This window comes from Meles meles, chromosome 7 (genome assembly GCF_922984935.1).
Source record: "Meles meles chromosome 7, mMelMel3.1 paternal haplotype, whole genome shotgun sequence".
NCBI classification, from domain to species: Eukaryota; Metazoa; Chordata; class Mammalia; order Carnivora; family Mustelidae; genus Meles; species Meles meles.
This window is the reverse complement of record NC_060072.1, coordinates 56550568-56568791: the sequence shown is the minus strand read 5'-3', so window position 1 is coordinate 56568791 and position 18224 is coordinate 56550568.

The window sequence follows — 18224 nt, the reverse complement described above, 5'->3', positions numbered from 1 at the left end:
TCACTTCTATCATATTCAGTTAAAAGTGCAAAACCCAAATCTAATCATAGGAACATATTAGATTCCAAATCAAGGAATATGCTACAAAATAAATGGCCTGCAGTTTTGAATGGATTTGAAGACTAGATTGTAATAATATGCCAGTGTTAACTTCCTGATTTTGATGGTTGCATTTATGTTAGGTAGGAGAATATTCTCCTTTGTAGGAAATACAAACTGAAGTACTCAGGGATGATGACGCCTTGTATCAACAATTTTCTCTCAAGTGATTTAGGGTGGAAAAGGTTCCTTGCTATACTTGACACTTTTCTATGAACTTGAAATTGTTTCAAAATTAAAATTATTTTTAAAACATGTATGGAGTTATGGAGAATCATAAGACTCACACCCTAACAATGAGAATAAGGGGGTTAACCTACAAAATATAAGCTTCAAAAAAAAACCCATCAGAGATATGAGGACACAAAGAAACTTAAATGAACTAAATTGCAGTGTTATAAAGGGCTTCCATGTTGAAGGATAAAACATTTATAAAAGATGGGAATCAGAAGAGCAGCTGAACTTTCAATGAACTTCTAATGGCTACGTGTGGCAAGCTACAGAGCAAGTCTGCACCCACCCACCCACGTTTTCCCCTGGCCTTCACCAAATATGCAGGGCTAGTAACTCAATACTGGGGACAGGGCAGGAGAGCTGAGAGAGATCACCACTAGTATGCAGGTCTTCTCCAAATGCACAGCTACAGCCATGAGAAGAGAGCTGAAAGGAATCCCTCTGAGGACTCCTCTTCAGGGAGAGTATTTCAGGCATCCTCCAAAGACTGGGGACAGAGCAGCAAGGCAAAAGGCAAAAAAGTTTCCAAAGGTGCATAAAGCCAGTAATGTGACAGGAAAGCAAACAGAATTCCCAGAAACACATACCAAGCAACTGTGCTAAAAACAGAGAGAGATTTCCAGGATCTGTGAAGCTGGTGGCTGGATATAAAGCATAAAGAGATCTCTGTGGTCTTGCTAATGTCAGATCCCAAACTCTGCTAAAGGAAAAGTCTTTATCCTGCTCTCAAAACATTTGAAGCTGGGGTGCCTGGGTGGCTCAGTTCGTTAAGTGGCTGCCTGCGGCTCAGGTGGTGATCCCAGGGTCCTGGGATCGAGTCCCACATCCAGCTCCTGGCTCAGCAGAGAGCTTGCTTCTCCCTCCCACTCTGCCTGCTGCTCTCCCTGTTTGTACTCTCCCTCTCTGTTAAATGAGTAAATAAAACCTTTAAAAAATTATTTAAAAAAAAAACATTTGAAGCCAATGGTGACCTAAATCAAACTAAACAGGAAAAGTCCCAGACCCACTTTTTTTTTTTTAAAGATTTAGAGACAGAGAAAGAGCAAATGGGGGGCAGGAGGACAGGGAGAGAGAGAGAGCCCTCAAGCAGATGCCCCAGTGAGTGGTAAGCCTCACATGGGGCTTGATCCCAGAACCCTAAGATCATGACCTGAACTGAAATCAAGAATTGACCGACTGCTTAACCAAGTGAGTCCTCCAGGTGCACTGCCCAGAGCTATTTTAAATTTCAGCCTCCTATAGAGTACGTCCTTTGTCAAGGATAAATATTACTTCAATTTCTAAAATAATGAAGCATATAAAGAAGGAAGAAAATATGATCCAGTATCAAGAGGGGAAATAGTCAATAAAAGCAGGCACAGAGTAGGTCTAAATTTTGCAATTATCAGACGGACTTTAAAATATCTTTGATAAACAGGACAAAGGAACTAGTGGAAAAAGTAAACACCATGTCTAAACAATTGAGGAATTTTAGTAAAAAGAGAAAGAAAGAAAGAAAGAAAGAGGAATAGGGAGGGAGGGGGGAAAGGAAGGAAGGGAGGGAGGGAGGAAGGGAGGTAAGAGAAGAGAGGGAAGGAGGAAGAAAGGGGAAAATGAAGAAAAGAAAAAAGAGAAGAAGGAAGAAATTGCTAAAAATAGAAAAATATGATATCAGAAATGAAGAAGTCGTTTATGGTCAGTAGAATTATGCACACAGCAGAGGAAATAATCAGTAAACTTAAAGATAGATCAGTAGAAATTATTCAAACTAAAAGAGAGATGAAAAATGGGGGGTGAGGGGAACAGAGCAACTAAGATGCTGAGATGATATCAAATGGCCTAACATATTTGTATTTGAAATCTCAGGAAAAGAAGGGAGACAGAATGAGACAGACTATTTGAAGAGGTAAAGGACACAAATTTTCTAAAATTGATTAAGGAAATCAATCCACAGACCATAGTAGCTCAATGAACCCCAAGCAGGATAAATACAAAGAAAACCACAAATAGACATATATCATAGTTAAAGTGCTAAAAACTAAAGATAAAAATAAAATCTTAAAAGCATCCAAATTAAAGAAAACTATTATGAATTATGGCTGACTTCTTATCAGAAACAGTGGAAGTCAAAAGACAATAGAAAATCTCCCTTAGAGAGCTAAATTTAAAAAAAAGAAACTTGTCAACCTAGAAATCTACATAAATTTCAAACATGAAGGTAAACAAAAGACATTTTCAGACAAAGCTGGGGGAATTTATGTTAATAAAACCTGCTTTACAAGAAGGGAAATGATACAGATGGAAGTGTAGATTTGCATGGTTGAATATAAGCCCCAGAGACCATAAATATAAAGCTATTTTTATTTATTTTTTATGTTTAAAAAACATCTGTATGTTTTTTAAAAACTACTGGCTGGGGGCACCTGGGTGGCTCAGTGGGTTAAAGCCTCTGCCTTCGACTCAGGTCATGATCCCAGGATCCTGGGATTGAGCCCTGCATCAGGCTCTCTGCTTGGCAGGGAGCCTGCTTCCCACCCCCTCTCTCTGCCTGCCTCTCTGCCTGCTTGTGATCTCTGCCTGTCAAATAAATAAATAAAATCTTTAAAAAAATAAAAATAAAAACCACTGGCTGTTTAAGCAACACAATAATGACATTGTACAATATACAGTATGACAACCAGGACTCAAAGAATGGGAGTTTAGTAAGTGAAATTATAGCATCACAAGAGTTGTACATTGTTTGAGAACTATAATAATGTTATTTAAAGGTGGGTTGTGCAAAATTAAAGAAAACTCTAGGGAATAAAACCACTAAAAATAAAAGGTGATATTTAGCTAAATAGTCAATGGCAAATTTAAAAATATTCAGTTTGTCCAAAAGAGGGCAGGAGAAGAGGAACAGAGAAACAAACAATAGAAAGGGCAAGAAGGAATAACCAAAATGTTAGGATAAACCTAAACATATCAAAAGTTACCTTAAATATAAATGAGCTAGCCTACAATAAGAAAACAGAAATTTTCACACTGAGGAAAAAACTCCCACGTATATACTATTTAAAAGAAACACAGGGGCGCCTGGGTGGCTCAATGGGTTGAGCCTCTGCCTTCGGCTCAGGTCATGATCTCAGGGTCCTGGGATAGACCCCTGCGTCGGGCTCTCTGTTCAGTGGGGAGCCTGCTTCTCCCTCTCTCTGCCTGCCTCTCTGTCTATTTGTGATCTCTCTCTCTGTGTCAAATAAATAAAATCTTTTAAAAAATAAACATAAAAGAAACACAATAGAAATAGAAAGACACAAGAGGAAGGGGGACTTAGAAAATTTTAAGAAACAAACTTCAAAGTGTGGGAACACCTGAGAAGCAGGGCCTGATGGAGGGCCTCACTTGTTCAGTTTTAAACTCAGCGCTGTCCAGGAATCATGACGTAGGAATAGTGTGCCCCACTTCATCTTTCTGAGGACTCCCTCAAGATAGAGGGGGAGTTACAATGCTGGGAACAAAGCAGCAAATGTCAACTCCATACCCATAAATAGCTACACTTCCTGATCAGTATGAGAGGACCACTCCAACTACTTAATATTTCTAATCAACACAAAGCACTTGACCTTTAAGTTGGCCTATGCAGTCTTACTTTGGGTAAATATAAGACTTTTCTTGGGCTCTGGAAATAGTGAAAATAGCTCACACACCTTCTGTGAACTCCTAGGGAACTGCGGACAAATCTCTAGTTTGAAACTAGAATTTGGAGGCTACACTGAGTTCTAACAACCCATGAATCTAAAAACATAAGAGTGAGTTTATATTTTCCCATTTCTAATTCAACATGTAAGGATCTTGGAAGTTACCACTCCATCCTAACAACAGGTTAAAGCTAAACACACTGAAAAATCAACAACTTTTCTAAGATCTATAAGAGAGGTAAGGATACATGTCAAACTGCTACCCCCAAGATTGGAGAGTGATAGGTGAATACAGGAAGTCATGGTTTTCCAGAGGAGAGACTCAAAAAACAAACCACAGTGGGAATGAGTACCAGGGTAGGAAAATCTGAACTGTAATTGATGAATGGCTGGAGGTTCAGTGTGGACAACTCTGAGAGTTAAAAATTCCAGGGGGGCCAGTCAGAGAGGAGCCCCACAATTTGTGAGATTTACCTCTAGGAGTTCAAGCAGGTTCTCGCAATGAAAATAAGAGAAAAATCCACCCTCCCCCCCGCTTCCAACAGAGGGAAGGAAAAGAGAACCATCTGAAATATATCAGAGCATGCTGTTCTTCTTAATAAGGCCTATCTTCAAGAGAAACTAGTTAAACAAAGCCTAACCTGCTAGGGTATTATTAGACCTGAGAGAAAGGAGATGCTCAACTCTAGCTGACACTAGCCTTCCATGTAGAAGGGAAATACCCAACTTCAGCCCACTCTAGCCATCCTATCCCACCTAAGGGGGAGGGAAAAAACTGAGACAAAAAACTGAGACACACTTTGAAGTTTGCAGTCCAGAGACATAGGCTCACTAAAGGACTGAAACCTAATCACAGAGTTACAGAATACTTCTCGTCCCACCACACCCTACCACATTACTAAAGGTCCATTTATAGCACTTCCTTTTATTCAGTACATCATGTCCAGCTATCAAGAAAAAATTACAAGACATAAGGCAAAAAAACAAACAAACAAACAAAAAAAAACAAAAACACAATTTGAGCACATGGACAAGCATTAAAACCAAACATGGAAAGAATGTTGAAATTATCAGATTGGGAATCAATCAACCATGATTAATATATTCCAGACTCTGGTGGATAAAATAGCATGTAAGAAGAGATGGGAAATTTAAGCAGAGAGATTTAAATCCTAACAAAGAACAAAAATCAAATGCTAGAGATGAAAAACATTGTAATAGAAATGAAGAATGCCTTGTATGGGCTTATCAATAGACTGGACATGGCTGAGGAAAGAATATTTGTTCTTGAGGATATCTCAGTACAAACTTCCAAACCTGAAAAGCAAGGAGAACATAGACTGAAAAAAGAAGACGGAGAAGGAGGAGGGGGGTGGGGAGGAGAGTATCCAAGTACTGAAAAGAAACAGACTATCTGAATAGACCTATATCTATTAAAGAAATTTAATCAGTAATTAATAACCTTCCAAGACAGAAAGCACCAGACCCTGATGAGTTTTCTGATAAAGTCAATCAAATATTTAAGGAAAATTTATACCAAAACTCTGGAATCTCTTTCAGAGGATAGAAGAGGGGATATTTCCTAATTCATCCTAGGACCAGCCTTACCCTATTACCAAAACCAGACATAGATATTATAAGAAAACTATAGACAAATATCCCCCATGAACATAAAGCAAAAATTCTCAACAAAACATTAACAAACCAAATATAACAATGTAAGAAAAGAAAGGATTCTATACAATGACAAAGTAGTATTTATCCCAGTTGAGCAAGACTGGCTTAATATTTGAAAATCAATTAATGTAATCCATCACATCAACAGTCTAAAGAAGAAAAATCACATGAACGTAAACAGATGAAGAAAAAGTATTTAATAAAGTCCAACACCCATTTATGATAAAAACTCTCGGCAAACTAAGAATACAGGGGAACTTCCTCAATGTAAAAGAGAATATATATCCAAAAAAAATTCTACAGCTAACATTATACTTAATGGTGAGAAACTCAAAGCTTTTCCACTAAGATCAAGAACAAGGCAAGGATGTCTCCTCTCACCACACCTTTTCAACATCATACTGGAAATTCTTGATAATAAATTAGATGAGAAAAGGATATAAAGGGTATATAGATTGGAAAGAGAACTAAAACTCTCTTGGCTAAGAAGAGGAGACGAGAGGAGGAGGAGGAGAGGAGAGGAGGAGGAGGAGAAGACAGGAGAGAAGAGAAAGAGAAAAAGAACTGTCAACCATGAATCCTGTATGTGATAGAACTATCCTTCAAAACTGCAGGAGAAATTAAAATGTTCCCAGATAAACAAAAGCTAGGGAATCACTAGACCTGTCCTACAAGAAATGCTCAAGAGAGTCCTGCAAGGTAGGGTTGCCTGAGTGGCTCAGTTGAGTAGCTGCCTCTGGCTCAGGGCCTGATACTAGGGTCCTGGGATTGAGCCCCACATCAGGCTCTCCCTACTTCCCTACAGAAGTCTGCTTCTCCCTCTCCCACTCCCTCTGCCTGTGCTCTCTCTTTGTCAAACAAATAAATAAAATCTTTTAAAAAAGAAGGGGGCGGGGGCGCCTGGGTGGCTCAGTGGGTTAAGCCGCTGCCTTCGGCTCAGGTCATGATCTCAGGGTCCTGGGATGGAGCCCCGCATCGGGCTCTCTGCTCAGCAGGGAGCCTGCTTCCTCCTCTCTCTCTCCGCCTGCCTCTCTGCCTACTTGTGATCTCTCTCTGTGTGTCAAATAAATAAATAAAATCTTTAAAAAAAAAAAAAAAGAAGGGGCGGGGGAGAGATTCTTGCAAGGTAAAATAAAAGGATACCAAATAATAGCTCAAAACTATATAGAAAAAAAGATCTTAACATATGTAAACACACACACACAAACACACAAAATATATACATATATATATATATAGGTAAATACATGGGCAATTATAAAAGCTAGCATTACTTTAACAATGGTTTGTAACTCCACTTCTTTTTCCTATGTATCTGAGAGAATACTACATTTAAAGAAAAAAATTGTTAGTATAAAAGCTAAAATTGCTGTATCTTTGGTGTGTAACTCCAGAATTTCTTTTTTACCTAATTTAAGAGTCTAATGTATTTAAAAGAATTATTAGTTTATGTTTTGGGGTACAAAATGTATAAAGTTCTAATTTTGTGACATCAACCAAAGGAGTGGGGAGAGAGCTATAAAGGAAGCAGAGTTTTTGTATGTTATTGAAGTTAAGATGGAATAGTTTCAAATTAGAGTATTATAATTGTAAGATGCTAAATGTAATCCCCATGGTAACCACAAAGAAAATAGCTACAGAATATACATAAAAGGAAATGAGGGGTGCCTGGATGGCTTAGTAGGTTCAGTGTCTGTCTTCAGCTCAGGTACTGATCCCAGAGTCCCACAGTGGGCTCCCTGCTTATGGGGAGCCTGCTTCTCCCTATCCTGCTGCTGCTCCCCCCTGCTCATGCTAATTCTCTCTCTTTTGTGTGTGTGCACATGCGTGCACAAAATAAATAAAAATATTTAAGAAAAAAAAGGAAATGAGAAAGGAATGTAAATATTTCACTACCAAAAAAAAAAAAAAATCAGCTAAACAGAAAAGACTATGTAATTACGGAAATGAGGGATTAAAAAGCCGTAAGACATACAGAAAACAAATAGCACAATGACTGAAGAAGGTCCTTTCTTTCTTCTTTTTTTTTTTTTTTTGAAAGATTTTATTTATTCATTTGACAGAGAAAGAGAGAGATCACAAGCAGGCAGAGCAGCAGGCGGCAGGGTGGGTGGGGGAAGCAGGCTTCCTGCTCAGCAGAGAGCCCAATGCGGGGCTCGAACCCAGGACCCTGAGATCATGACCTGAGCTGAAGGCAAATGCTTAACCCACTGAGCCACTCAGGCACGACAAGAAGGTCTTTTCTTATCAGTAATTACTTAAGTTGTAAATGGCTTAAATCCTCCAGTAAAAAGACAGAGATCGGAAAAATGGATAAAAACACATGATGCTGTCAATGCAGAAAAAGAATTTGACCAAATTCAACACCCTTTCATGATAAAAAAATATTCGATAAGCTAGAAATAGAAGGAAACTGTCTCAACCTAATAAAATCCATATATGAAAAACCCAGAGCAAACCTCATATTCAATGATGAAAGTCTGAAAGCTTTTCCTCTAGAATCAGCAAGAAGGATGCCCACTTTCACCACTTCTATTCAACATAGTACTACAACATAGTACTATAATTTCTAGGCAGAAAAATTAAGCAAGAAAAAGAAATAAAAGGCATCCAAATTGGAAAAAAGGAGTAAAATTATCTCTATTTCCAGATAATATGATCTTCTATGTTAAAAAAGAAAACCCTAAAGATTCCACCAAAAAAACTATTAGGGTACATGAATTCAGCAAAGTAGCAGAATACAAAGTCAACACACAAAAATCAGTTGCATTTCTATATGCTATCCATGAAAAATCTGAAAAGGAAATTACAAAATAGTTCCATTTATAATAGCATCAAAAAGAATATTTTTTCAAAAATAAGAATAAAATTCTTAGGAAACAACCTAACCAAGAAGGTAAAGACTTATACAATGAAAACTATAAAACATTACTGAAAGAAATTAAAGAAGACATATATAAATGGAAACACAACCCACGTTCCATGGATTAGAACACTTAAAAATTGTTAAAATGTCAAAACCACCTAAAGTCATCCATAGATTCAATGCAATCCCTTATCAAAATCCCAATTTTTTGCAGGAATGGAAAAACCCATCCTAAAATTCATACAGACTCTCAAAGGACCCTGAATAGCCAAAACAATCTTTAAAAAGAGCAAAACTGGAAGATTTACACTTTCTGATTTCTAATTTTAGTACAAGCTATAGTAACCAATATAGTTTCATAGAGCGCTTGGGTGGCTCAGATGGTTAAGTGTCTGCCTTCTGCTCAGGTCATGATCTCCAAGTCCTGGAACTGAGCCCCATGTTGGGCTCCCAGCTCAGCGGGGAGTCTGCTTCTCCTTCTCCCTCTGCCTCTCCCCTTGCTTGTGCTCTGTCTCTGTCTCTGTATATTTCTCCAATGAATAATTAACAATAATAAAAATACAGTGGGGTATTGACAGAAAGACATACATATTAGACCAATGGAACAGAATAAAGAGCCCAGAAATAAATCCTCATATATATAGTCAAATAATCCTTGACAAGAGTGCCAAACCATTCAGTGGGGAAAGGACAGTCTTTTCAACAAATATTACTGGGAAAAACAGATATTCACATGCGAAAGAATGAAGTTGGACCCTTTACCTAACACATACAAAAATTAACTCAAAATGAATCAAGGACCTAAATGCAAGACCTAAAACAATAAAACTCTTAGAAGAAAACATTCCAAAGGCTTCATGACATTGGATTTGGTAATGATTTCTTGGGTATGACACCAAAAGCACAGGTAACAAAAGAAAAAAATAGACAAATTGGACTCCACAAAAATTGTAAAAATTTACGTATCAAAAGACACTCAGCAGATGAAAAGGGCAACCCTCAGAATGGGAGAAAATATTAGCAAATTATATATGTGATAAGGAATTAATATCCAGAATACACAGGGAACTCCTAAAACTCAACCTCGAAAATTAAATTAAATTTACAAATAAAAGCAAAAAAAAAAAAAACCCTCACAAAAAACAAATTCAGAAATGGGCAAAGGACTTAAACACACATTTTTCAAAAAAAGATACACAAAGGTGGGGGGGGTGGGAGGTTGAGGAACCAGGTGGTGGGTAATAGGGAGGGCACGTACTGCATGGAGCACTGGGTGTGATGCCAAAACAATGAACACTGTTATGCTGTAAATAAATAAAAATAAATATAAAAAAAAAATGGGAAAAAAAAAAAAGATACACAAAGACGCTCAACATCACTAATCATTAGGGAAATGCAAATCGAAACTACAGTGAGGTTCCACTTCACCCCATCAGGATGACCACGATTAAAATAAAAGAAACCACAGGTGTTGCCAAGGATGTAGAGAAATTGGAACAACTATACATTGTCAGTGGGAATGTAAAATGGCAGAGCCACTATGGAAAATAATGTGGTGCTTTCTCATAAAGTTGAAAACAGAACTATCCAGCAACTCCACTTCTGCATATATACCCAGAAGAACTGAAAGCAGGGTGCTGAAAAGATATTAACACCCATGTTCACAAGAGCTAAAACATGGAAACAACCCAAGTGCCCACTGATAGAGGAATGGATGAGCTAAGTGTGGTCTATACATACAAGAGAAGATTATCCTGCTCTAAGTAGGAAGGAAATTCTGCAATAATCCAGAATATGTATATAATTGAGGATATTATACCAAGTGTAATATGCCAGTCACAAATAGTACTGTATGATTCCACTTACATAAGGTACTAAGAGTAGTCAAAATCATAAAGACAGAAAGTACAGTAGTCATTTGCCAGCAACTGAGGATTGGTGAGAATGGGAATTTAATGGATGGAGACTTTTAGTTTTACAAGATTTAAAAAAGAGTTACAGGGAGGGACGGCAGTGGTGGTCGTACAATGACATGAATATATTTAATACCATATAACTCTACACTTTAAAATCGTTAAGATGGTAAAGGTTATGAGTATTCTATCACATTAAAAAAGATTGGGGGATAGGCACCTGGGTGGCTGTTTGTTAAGTGACTGCCTTTGGCTCAGGTCATGATCCTGGAGTCCCAAGATCGAGTTCTACATTGGGTTCCCAGCTCCATGGGGAGTCTGCTTCTTCCTCTGATTTCTCCCCTCTCATGCTCTCTCTCACTCTCAAATAAATAAATAAAATCTTTTTTTTAAGATTTTATCTATTTATTTGACAAACAGAGATCACAAGGAGGCAGAGAGGCAGGCAGAGAGAGAAGGGGAAGCAGGCTCCCCACTGAGCAGAGAGCCTGATGGGGGCTCCATCCCAGGACCCTGAGATCATGACCTAAGCCAAATGCAGAAGCTTAACCCACTGAGCCACCCAGGCGCTCCTAAATAAATAAAATCTTAAAAAAAAAAAAAAAAGATTGGGGGAAAAACCTGCACAAGGATGTTTATAGCAACTTTAAATGCTAAAAAGAAAAGAGCTATCAAGCCATGAGAAGGCATGAAGGAAACTTAAATGTATATAAACTATGGAGACAGTAAAAATATTAGTGGTTGCCAGGGTTTGGGGGTACAAGAAGGGATGAATAGGCAGAAAGCACAGGGTTTACAGGGCAGTGAAAATATTCTGTATGATACGATAGTGGTAGATACATTTGTTCAATGCACAGAATGCACAACCCCAAGTATGAACCCTGGGGTAAACTATGGACTTTGAGTGACTGTGATGTGTCACCATAAAGTCATGGATTGTAACCAATGTAATCTCTGCTGGGGGTGTAGATAACAACAGATTGTTATGTAGTACATAACAATGTACTCTCTGCTGTGCATGTGTGTGAGAGGAGATATTTGGGAGATCTCTGTACCTTCCTCTCAATTTTGCTGTGCTCTAGAAAAGTTAAACTGCTCTAAAAACTGCTCTAAAAGTTAAAAAAAAATACAACTATCCATCTATATATAATGGATGTATCCAAGTTTTGTTTAAAAATTAATTTCAAGGGTGCCTGGGTGGCTCATTGGGTTAAACCTCTGCCTTTGGCTTAGGTCACGATCTCAGGATCCTGGGACCGAGCCCCACACTGGGCTCTCTGCTCAGCGGGGAACCTGCTTCCCTCTCTCTTTCTCTCTGCCTGCCTCTAGGCATACTTGTGATCTCTTTCTCTGTCAAATAAACAAATAAAATCTTTTTAAAAAATTAATTTCAGAATGAAACATGAAATGTTTCTTTTAAAGGACTGTTGTCAGAATAATTCCTTACAGCTTTATTCTCAAATCTTGATAGTGTACCCCTATTTAACATTTTAACAAACTTCAATATTTGTATATATTTATAAATTATTCCCATACTTTATGTACATTCTAAGACACACAAAAATAGCAATCAGACAAGGATGAGTTTAAAAGTCTAAATAAAAATTCTAGTTACTTCTTCCCACAACCCAAAACCATCATGCACCCCCCCCCCCCCAGATGCATGTCTCCCCGTGAAAACCAGGCCTCTATGCCACGGGGAGAGAAGTGAGCCCAGCCACAGGTCACTGACCCACAAGAGACCCACCCAGGAAGTGTGGAGAGTGGAGAAGGGGCAGGAAATGACCGTACCACTAAGTACCATAAAACTCTCCGGTTTATGTACAGGTTATAAATCTCACATGACCTGCTTCTCTCGCTCCTTTCCTCTCTGTCCCTGCACCCTACCCAGGGGATCAACAGAGAGGTATGTCGCTCTTCTCCATTCTCACATGAACTTCTCAGCCTGACCCTCATCCTCATGTCGACTTCAGCCTCCTTCTAGGCCTCCCTTGGTGATCACACGTAATTGGAGTTCACCTGGACAAAGATGCCCTTCAGGTGAGGCATGAAATGTGACTTACCCACACTCTTCCTGAGACAGCACCTAGAACCTGGTTAGGGACAACACTGGCATTTATTAGGAAAATGGGTTTGGCTGATCAGTGTTTTCTAAAACACATTTTTGTCCCCAGCATTTTTCCACCACTCTTCTCCAAAAGAAGACTCCAGTCTTCAGATGTTAGTCCTTCCCCCATTTTTCAGATGTTAGTCCTTAAAAGCAAGCATTTTCCCCCCCTTAGGCAACTATTATAAACAAAATTCCTCTAGAACTTTTGTGAAAAACAGGAGTCTATTTTAGTCTCTCTCTAAGTAGCTATAACTTCAGGAGCACAGTATAAAACATATCCAAACTTATAAACACACATATACTTTCTTTGACTCAAAGGAAAAATGAACAATCTGGTTGATTGCCAAGATCCTCTCAATCCTCAGGTTCTGATTTTGTGTGAGGCTGCACACTAAAGTATTATGGCAGAGTCTAAATGTTATTCATTTTCTAGGGATTTCGTGAAAACATAAAATTACAGCGAAGAGGGTCATCTTTCTCACTTCCCCCTCACCCCCAGCTCTTTGACTCCCCCCAGATCAATGAAACAGAAACAGAAGCCACAGATTAAGTATGGTGTTACAGAACCTCCACTTCATTTTGTTGGCATAAGCCTTCCCTGCAAAAGCTCCAGAATACCCTTGGATGCACGTATGAAATATAGAAGATGCACAATGAGGAATGATCAGGTTGTGGTTTTAATATACCATAAACAAGCTTTTCTAGGTTCCTCAAGAAGTGAGTCATTACTTCCAGTAAATGAAATAACATGCACCAAACCCCTAGCAAGTGCCCAGCACATAGCGGGCTCTCCACAGCCTTATTATAATCACAAACAAACCATTACGAATGTACCAACAGAGTATGTCAAATGAGAAATCTTCTGATGCTCCCCACTCTCTTGACCCACCCAGAAAACACAACAAGCATGTTGGTCTGAAGTTGGCACTGGGTTGAATAGGGTGGGTTCGAGTTTCTAAGATGTCAGGTACTGAGCAGGAGTCGCCAGCAGACTCCTCCCTCAAAGGAATGCCTGGAGAAGAGCCAGCACAGACATCAGGGCAGTTAACCCAGTGTCTCTGACCACTATGCCTGAGTGTTCTACTACTCTTATGGAACCGGAGGGACATGTCCCCATCACTTGGAGCTGAAAGCGGACAGAACAGATGAATGAGTGGCTCACCGCTAACCAGCACCATGCTGGCTTGATAGAGGGAGGCCAACAAAGCTCAGCAGATGGATATGCAGTAAGAGAGGTGGAGATAAGAGAAGGGATTAATGGCTCAGAGAATTTAGATTCTAAACACAAACAACATGTACTGGGGTAGGCAGGGGGGGGGAATAACAGTACCCATAGGTTAACAGGCTTTTGGGCGGGGCATAAACAGAGGGCAAGTGACTTCATCAAAACCCTAGGAGGGAAGGGCAGACTTGAAAAGAACAAAGCTGCTTTTAAGATGAAAAGGAGGGAATGTGGACTAAGGCTGTGGAGCACAGAGAACAGCAGAAGGCAACTTTTTCTTCCTACTACGTCTGAACTTCTGTGTACTTGAGTCTCCCAGGGCCCATCCTATGGGTCAGCCTAGATCTTCTCAAAAGTTGCCACTCTTCAAATACTTATGGGAAGTTCTCATACACACACCGGCTCCCACCCCTTAGTCACTGTGGGCCAGACATGACACCAAGAGCCCTTGTAATCGGCCCCTGTGTCTCATTATTAATCATTCTGTTCAGGATGAGAACTCTTGCCCAGTCACAAGTATTTTTTTCTTCCTTCTGCCATCTACTGGTGGAAATGAAAATTTCATATTCTCCCACCAGGCTGTGCCCAATTTGCAAATAGGTTGTGGAGTCTGAAAGCTCATTTAGGTAGTACTAATCTGCTGGTAGAAGAAATTTTTCCAAAAGAATAAATATATAACATATTATGGTTCAATCATTCATTCAATAAGCACTTACTTAATGAGAAATGTGAAGTTAAAGACATACACACACAAAGTATGTAATATCAAGGGTAGAGTCTTGAAACCAAATATTGCTTGACCCCCTACCTGCTGTATGACCTGGGCAAGCTACTTAGCCGTCTATAGTAATAGAAACAATAATATACTCATAATGGCTAATACACACTAATCATATGAGGAGCCAGTCTACCTCACTTAAACCTCACAAGGTAAGGTAGGTATATTGCTATCTGTGTTTCTTCTGAAAATACTAAAACACAAAAAGGCTGAATAACTTGCCAAAGGTCCCACAGCTAATAAGGAGCAGATTTGACCATCCGGCTCCACAGCTTATAATGAGAACAATAATATCTACCTTCCAGGATTGTTCAAGGAACTAGAGACAACACATGTAAAGTTGCCAACATATAGTATGTTCCAGAAAATGACAGATATTGAACAATTCACTGTGTACTGGGCACTACAAGGTGTTAAAATTGCATCCATGAATAAGCCACAGTACCTGCCCTCCAGGCAAGCATAATCACAGTACAGTGCTAAGACTGCATTCACCGAAGGCCCAATTCAGCAAAGGGAACATCTGACTTTTTTTTTTCAGAATTGTCTTCCTGGTACTGGGCACAGTAGCTGGGACATAGCAGATACTGGAAGGGAAAGAGACCACAGAATTTAAAAAACATAAAACACAAAAACTAGGCATAAGACTCTGGGAGGCAGATGGGATAGATGCTAGCCAATGAGAGAAATCAAGATTCAGTAACTCCCACAAGGTCACACAGCAAGTCAACAGGTCTCTTGACTAACATTTTGCCCACACTCTGTTGCATTCCCCCATCCTTCCAGTTTCTACCAGCCCCTAGATCACATCTGCAGGTTAACGAAGGTATCAGGTGGAGGGAGAGCAGATTAAAACTTCAAAGAATAATTGGGGCCCTGGATGGTTCAGTTGTTAAGTGTCTGCCTTCGGCTCAGGTCCGGGGTCCTGGGATGGAGCCCGTCCTGGGATGGAGCCCCACATCGGGCTCCCCACTCTGTGGGAAGCCTGCTTCTCCCTCTTTTTGCCACTCCCTCTGCTTGTGTTCCCTCTCTCACTGCATCTCTCTGTGTCAAATAAAAATCTTTAAAACAAAAAAACTTCCAAGAATAAAAACAGACATCAGGGCCCATGTCCTAGAGACTACACAGTCCCGCATGAGCCCATTTTCTTCCCGTCTCTGTCCCATTTGGCACAAACCAGCTTTTCACTTTAGGGTTAGACTGTTCAGGGCTCTTTCCCAGAGATCGAGTTTCTGTAGTTATTTTTAGCTGGAGTTTTAGTGCATACCTGCGACAGGTGAGGCATGAAAAGGAATGTGGGTGCGGATAACCCTTGAACCTCTAGTGCCAAGGTTTGGGTCTCTCGTCATTCCAACTGAAGAGAGATGACTCATACCCTGACTTATCTGCCCTGAGGCAAGATTTCACCTTAAGAACTATGTGAATTAGAACTTCTTGTATATTCTCTAATTTTGTATTCAAGTTCTTGGAACATACTTTCTTGACGTTACTTTGTTACCTGCTTTTGATAACTTGGATGCCTTCATTTTCTGCCACCAATGCCAGAGCCTGTGGTTCTTTCTGGTCTCCTTTCCCAGGCTTTGAGGGAGCTGGGGTATAGAGTCTCTGATTAAGATTTTTTTTTTAAAGACTTTATTTATTTGACAGAAAGAGAGAGAGAGCACAACCAAGGGGAGTGGCAGGCAGAAAGAGAGGGAGAAACGGAGCTTGATCCCAAGACCCTGGAATCATGATCTGAGCCAAAGGCAGACATTTAACTGACTGAGCCACCCAGACACCCCAATTTAGGTTTTTTGATTATCTGTAGGTAGGAAGCTACCTGGAAAACACTTTGGCTGTAAGCCAGATATTTTTATGAAGCCAGCCAAGTTTTAGGATATTAAGGGACTAAGAAAGAATAATCAGGGTGCCTGGGTGGCTCAGTCAGTTAAATGTCTGCCTCCAGCTCGGGTCATGATCTTGAGTCCTGGGATCAAGCCCTGTGTTAGACTCCCTGCTTAGCGGGGAGTCTGCTTCTCCCTCTCCTGCCCCCTCCCTCTGTGTGCTCTCAAGTAAATAAATAAAATATTCAAAAAATTTTTAAAAAGAAGAATCATCATAAGCTAGTTGAGTCTAGACCCCTCCTGGCAACTACTAGAATCCCCTCAGAGTACCCTTAAGTTCCAAAGTGCGTAGAACTCTGGGCCTGCTTTAAGTCTGGAATAGCCAACCCAACTAAAACCCTATCACTGGGATCCTTGGACCCCTTCAAAAAGCAGAGATATTTTCCTCATCTCACTTCAGCTCCAGATAGAGAAAATAAAAAGAGGCTAGCTAGTATCATGAAGCCATGATACAACGAATACTATATAAAGTGGCTTCATGATTCAGATGAGAAATAAGAGGGAAATCTGGGCCAGCATTTCATGACTATTGTAAGCTACTTCCTTTATGAAGTCATACAAGTTAGGTGTAGGAATTGTTTGCAACTGGGGGAGGGGGTGAGGGTGGTTGGTTATTTTGAAACTCTGTTTCTTTCTTTTTTTGAGAAAGAGAGAGACTATGAGAGAAATGGTGGGGGTGGGGGTTGGGAGGGCAGAGGGAGAGAGAGAGACATTCTTTAGCAGGCTCCACACCCCAGCACGGAGCCCAACACCGGGCTCAATCTCATGAGAACTCATGAGATCATGACCCGAGCCAAAATCAAGAGTCGGACACTCTACCAGCTGAGCCACCCAGGCATCCCCGAAGCTCTGTTTCTTAAATCAGGAGAGCAGAACTAAGGAATTACACCAAGAAGGAAACAGAAGAAAGACCAGAAACACCCTCCCTACTCCTGAAACTAGAACCTTTGGTACCTTGACTGCAAAGATAATTTATATTTCATTTAAGAGAGTATCATCTTAAACTTGTTTTTTGTAAGATTTAATTTTTAAATAATCTCTACACCCAACATGGGGTTTGAACTTACAACCTCCATATCAGGAGTCACGTACTCTACCAACTGAGTCAGCCAGGTGCCCCTCATTTTAAACTTCTATGCTTCTACCCACCTTAACCACTTCTGAAGACCTACCTTCTGCCTTTTCTCCATTTTCTTTGTCATCAACTCTATCTACCATTTCTATTCCACCATATAGTCTTAAACCCCAAACAACATAGCAGTCTAGAAAGATGGGCCCGTATTAGATTGAATAATCTCCCTCCAAATTGCACATCTACCTGGAACTCCAGAATATGACCTTTTTGGAAATAGGGTCTTCACAGATACAATTAGTTAAGATGAGGTCATACTAGATTAGGATGCACCCTGAGCTCAATGGCTGGTATCCTCAGAGGAAGGCCACGTGAAGACATGGACACATGAGGAAGGTTATATAAAGATGAAGACATGGGACGCCTGGGTGGCTCAGTGGGTTAAAGCCTCTGCCTTTGGCTCAGGTCGTGGTCCCGGGGTCCTGGGATTGAGCCCTGCATCGGGCTCTCTGTTCAGCGGGGAGCCTGCTTCCTCCTCTCTCTGCCTGCCTCTCTGCCTACTTGTGATCTCTCTCTGTCAAATAAATAAAATCTTAAAAAAAAAAAAAAAAAGAAAAAGATGAAGGCAGAGATTAGTTATGCAGCCACAAGCCAAGGAACATCAAGGATGGTTGGCAACCAGAAGCTGGGAAGAGGCAAGGAAGGAGTCTTCTC